We start from the raw sequence: 5889 nt of genomic DNA on the forward strand, positions 1-5889 counted from the left end.
GGAAAGGTAAACATTTCCTGAACAGGCATCAATTTTGAAAAAGGGGAGTCACTTCCCCTCTACCACAGAAGGGGTCCTTTGTAATAATCTTGCCACTAAGTGGCTGGCTGCTGTCCTAATGGGATGATACCATATTAGTGGCTCAGCATCAGTCTCTCCTGCAGACAAGTCAGGCATTCATTAATAGTAATAGCCAGATCAGTCTGGTTAAAATGATCATCCTCTGTTGGGCTCATATATAACTTCTATCCTTGCCACTGTGGCTATTCTGTTCATGGGCCCATTGCAAAAATACTGGGTGACATAAGACAGAGCCAGCTGACTTTTATTGAATGATTCCTCCTATCCACCTAGTTGTGGTCTGTCTTCTCTGTGGTAGATGCTCTCTGGTAGACACGAACACAAGACACTAAGATTGCCTATGTCTTCCAGGCAGTTGCTTTCCCCTCTGGCCTTCCACAGCACCCTGAGCTTACTTCCATTCAAAAATTTATCACAAAAAATTACAAACTTACCTCTTGTCTGTTTTCCTCATTAAACTAAGGAGCAGGAACAAGAAAATTATACTAGGCAAAAAAGCGGATTGGTAATTGCAAGGTTACTTTCTCTATAGTGGATGGCAGGGGTATATCAGGAAGATTACCTAACTAATACAGATCAGGCAATTCCTGATTGGCTGGTTAAAGATTCCATTTCTGGGAGAGCTGGAACTTGAATTGTCTAAACTCAGTTTGTTGACATGGGCTTTAGTATAAGTGACTCCATTCTGGGACCTGTTGTCCTGTTTTTAATAATCCCTAATAATCATCTTGCACACAAAACTCCATCTCAGCTTCTGCTTCTAGAAAGAACCCATCCTGTGACAGGAGACAAAGTAGCTTGCTCCACTATCTGAGCAAAACAGAAATGAGGTTAGGGAAAAGGAATAGGAGTTTAACTGTGCAGGGAGAGGGGCCAGCCACGCAAATCATGGCCAGAGTTCACCCTCCTTGCTATCATAAATAGGGGCTCTAGAATTTCATTTGTTTCTTTGCTTTCTAAAGATTTTTTTCTGTCAGCTTTTTTAGTAAAATTATATTTGAAGAATGTCGAAGATCTCAGATAAATGAAAAGAAAAAGAGGTTTGCATTGTGCCTATCCAGTTAGAGAGACCAGAGACCCCTTCGAGCTTAGAGAGGCAGTGGTGGTGGTCATCCCACCAGCTCTCAAGGAAGAGCTAGCCATGCAGCCAAGCATCTGGGAATTCTTTCCTGCCAGGAGTTTTCCCTCCTCACTTTCATTTGTTTTCAACTTTGGTTCAGTCATGTGGGAGTGTACCCTCACACCCCAGCTTAGAATGTGTGGTATTGACTCAGCACTGTGTTAACAGATCCTTTTGGTTATTTTTCTCCAGTCTTCAGGCAAACTTCACAAGTGTCTATTCCATGTAGAGCTTCTGTTTTTTCCTGCCAGTGGGATTTTGTAGTGATTAAGAGTCTAGGGTTTGGATTCAGATCATTAGAGCCCCAATTTTGTCATTTACATCCTGGGTGACACTGGTCAAATTACTTAACCATTCCACACTTTGGTTTTCTTATCTGTAAAATAAAGATAATATTGTGTTCATAGGATTGTTCTTGGAGTTAACAAGAAAACATATCATGAACACTAAAAATAGAGTCTTGCTCATAGTAACATTCAATAAACACATAGACACATTCATTTGCACATGAACAGACATAGGGCCTCCACTGAGAGACACAGCTTTCAATGCCAAGGCTCACCTCACCCTGCCCTGGGTACCACCCTGGCCCCACTAAGACGGACAGATAGAGAGAGGCGCTAATGCAGGAGTCGTTCTCACCTATTAGCTTTATCTATCAATACGACTAGAGTAGACAAAGTATAGAATAGGTAATATAGTCGGTAATATTATAATACCTTTGTATGGTGTCAGATGGGTACTGGAGTTATCAGAGTGATCACTTAAGGTATATAAATGTCTAATCACTATGTTGTAAACTGAAACTAATATAATATTGTATGTCAACTGAAATTAGAAATTAAATTAATTTTTTAAAATAGCATTATCATTCAAAACATATAAAGAACTCATACAACTCAATAACAACAACAAAAAAACAAACGATCCAATCAAAAAATGGGCAAAGTACCTGAACAGACACTTTTCCTTAGAAGACATACAAATGGCCAAGAAATATATGAAAAGATACTCAATATCGCTAGCTATTAGGAAAATGCAAATCAAAACCACAATGAGATACCATCTCACACCTGGTAGAATACCTATAATCAATAGGACAAGTAATAATAAATCTTGGAGAGGATGCGGAGAAAAAGGAACCCTCATACACTACTGGTGGGACTGCAAATTGGTACAGTCACTATGGAAAACAGTATGGAGGTTCTTCAAAAAACTAAGAATTGATCTACCATATGATCCAGCAATCCCTCTACTGGGTATTTACCCCAAAGACTTGAAAACTCACATCCAAAAAGATATTTGCACACCAATGTTCATAGCAGCATTATTCACGGTGGCCAGGACATGGAAGCAATCGAAGTGTCCTACAATAGATGATTGGCTAAAGAAGCTGTGGTACATATATACAATGGAATATTATTCACCAATAAGAAGAGATGAAATATTGCCATCTGCGATAACATGGATGGACTTCGAAATAATCATGCTAAGCAAAATAAGCTAGACAGAAAAAGTTGACAATCACACGATATCACTTATATGTGGGATATAAACCTAAAAGTAACAAATGAACAGGACAAACAGAGACTCGTGGACATGGACAATAGAGTAGTGATTACCAGAGGGGAGGGGGGAGGTAGATGGGGTAAAGGGGGTCAAATATATGGTGACAGAAAGAAATCTAACTATGGGAGGTGAACACTAAGTGTAAATATACATATGCCTTACCGTTAAAGTGTACGGCTGAAACTTACTAGATTTCATTAACCAATGTTGCCATAAAAAAAAGCAGCATTATCTTAAAAGTCCACAAGATGTCAATGTTTCTGCATGAGAAAAAATAATGCGGTGATCTGTGATAAAAAGGACTCCACTATCTGATGTCAGAAATTAATTTAAAGTGAATTTAATATAGAAATAATAGATATTAGTTGATTTAATTGAATAGGTAATATGCATACATGGTACAAAATTCAAAAATATATTCAGAGGAAAGTAAACCCTCCCTCCCTCTTTACTTCTTCCCCTTATCTCCCAGCCCCATTGTCCACCAGAAGGGCAACTATTTCTATTATCCTTCCAGAGATTCCTAAGTATATATAACCACATAAATATTAATACATATGTGTGTGTGTTAAGATAACATCAATGATTATATACAAGTGTTCTATTTCTTGATTTTTCTTCTATTTAAAATACCTCAGAGTAACCCCTTCAGTGGCTTGTCTATTCTCTTAACAGCAGCTTTCGAGAGGCAAAAGTTCTTAATTTTGACAAAGTGCAATTTGACTATTTTTCTTTAATAGTCATGTTTTTGGTGTTGTATCTAAGAAATCTTTGCCTTACTCAGAGTCACAAAGATCATCTCTATGTTTTCTTCTAAAAGTTTAGTTTTTATATTTAGGTCTATAATTCATCTTGAGGTCATTTTGTATAAGGTGCAAGACACGGATCAGTATAGTTTTAATTTGTATGTTTCTTATCATGGGTGTAGTTGAGCATATTTTCATATGTTTAAGTGAAATTTGTATTTTTTTTCTCGTAAGCTCTTTGGCCAAGTCTTTTGTTCAGGGCTGCTAAGTTTTGATGTGCAGTTCATGGAAATGGAAATCGAAATCTGGCCTCACTATTCTCCTAGCCATGCACACTGCATAAAGGCCCCCTTTTCTAATTCATCCCCTGGAAGACCTGATCTCTACTGTGCATGGGATCATTGCTGTTGTATATTTGTCCCTTTTATTGTAGGTCTTTCTCATATTTTATAGGAGTTCAATTTTTATAGGAGTATTATTTAGCCCTTCATCACTGTGGTACGAATGTATTTTTTCCCAGATTGTCATTGTATTTTTCACTGTTTATGCTATTCTCCCATCAGAATTATTTTTTGTAGAGTCAAATCAATCTTTTCTTTTCTCTGGGTTCTGAGTTTTGTGTCACACCTAGAAAGCTTCCCTACTCCAGTTATTTTCTTAAATTACTTTATGTTTTCTTGTAGCATTTTTATAATTTCTTTTTTCACATTTAATTTTTTTTTTATTCAGTAGACACTTATTTTGTGGAAGGGGTAAATAGAAATTCAATTATTCTTTTTTTTTCTAGTTGGCTACTCAGTTGTCCCAACACCATTTACTAAATAATTAATCTTTTCCCCACTTACATAAAATGTTAGATTTATCATAAATGTAATTATTATTCTTAGTGTAAAAAGTAGGTATGTTACTCTGTCCAGAGGCCACATGCTACACTTTGAGTCTATGGGAAAGAGATAGATGACAAGAAAAGGAGGTGATGTAAGAGATTTATTTAGCAAAATATTTTCTGAGTATGATTTGGGTTAGTGAGCAATATTTCCGCATTTATAAATGGTACAAAAAATCTGTACAAAAAAATCTATAGCAATAACCTTGATAATCAGGAAAAGATTAAGTTATATTCACTATCTTCCATTTGTTATACAGGAAAGTGTGCAATGTATTTGAGAAAAAATAATGCAGAATTTTCACACACATAGAGACAACACAAATGCATGCGTACGTGCACACACACACACACTCACACACACTCTTCTTCTGGAAAGCAAACTGTGTAATGGCTAAAAGAGTTTGGGCTCTGAGTCAGACAAAACTGAGAATACTAATAGTATCTAACTCATAAGGTTAATGTAGGAACATAGTGAATTTGTTCATATAAAGTGCCTGACAGAATAAATACTCAATATTCAGTAGCTACTAACTTCTATTTGTGTAAAATGCTTAGATAAGATTCTCCAAGATTTCTCAGATGTGGTTCATATGCTATATTGTTGGGGTATTGTGCCTTCATTGACTAGAGGAATCACATGAAAAAACACACCCAGCAAACCTGAGAGAAAATTATCTGAGCATTTACATAAATAATAGATGCAGATAGGTTATGCAGCACAGTGGCTGGAAAATAGTAAACAATAAAATTTAGCTGCTAGTATTACTAATAAAATTAGTTCATCTCTGTGGGAGAGTGGGCTTGGAGATAGTGGTGTGGCAGTAATCAGTAGGATCCACAGAAAGTAAATTCTATATCTTCAGACCCTATGCATTAACTACTAGGTACAGTGCAAAATATATTTTAAAAGACCTTTAACTCATGAGGTTTAACAAGAATGGATTAAGGCAGTAGTCCCCAACCTTTTTGGCACCAGGGACTGATGCTCCTATGAGAATCTAATGCCCGATGATCTGAGGTGGAGCCAAGGTGGTGATGCTAGCGCTGGGGAGCAGCTGCAAATACAGATGAGGCTTCGCTCACTCACACGGGGTTCACCTCCTGCTGTGCAGCCCAGGTCCTAACAGGCCATGGCTGGGTACTGGTCTGGAACCCTGGGGATTGCGGACCCCTGGATTAAAGGAGTCATGACATCTACATCTCTTATTACTGGTAACATTTATCTTGATCACTTGATTAAGTTGATGTCCACCTGGTTTCTTTACTGTAGTTTTCGTAGTTGATAAGTATCTTGCAGGAGATACTTTGAGACTGTACAAATCCTGTTTGTCCTCAAACTTTTACTCATTAATTTTAGCAACATCTATGGATCTTGTCTGAAATATTTATTACTGTGGTATTTGCCTAATGGTGATCTCTATTTTCTACTTTCTTCTACATTTATTAATTCAAGTCTTACTGTCAGGAAGAGAGCTGTCTCTTTC

The sequence above is a fragment of the Pteropus alecto genome, unplaced genomic scaffold, assembly GCF_000325575.1.
Source record: "Pteropus alecto unplaced genomic scaffold, ASM32557v1 scaffold468, whole genome shotgun sequence".
Lineage (NCBI taxonomy): Eukaryota > Metazoa > Chordata > Mammalia > Chiroptera > Pteropodidae > Pteropus > Pteropus alecto.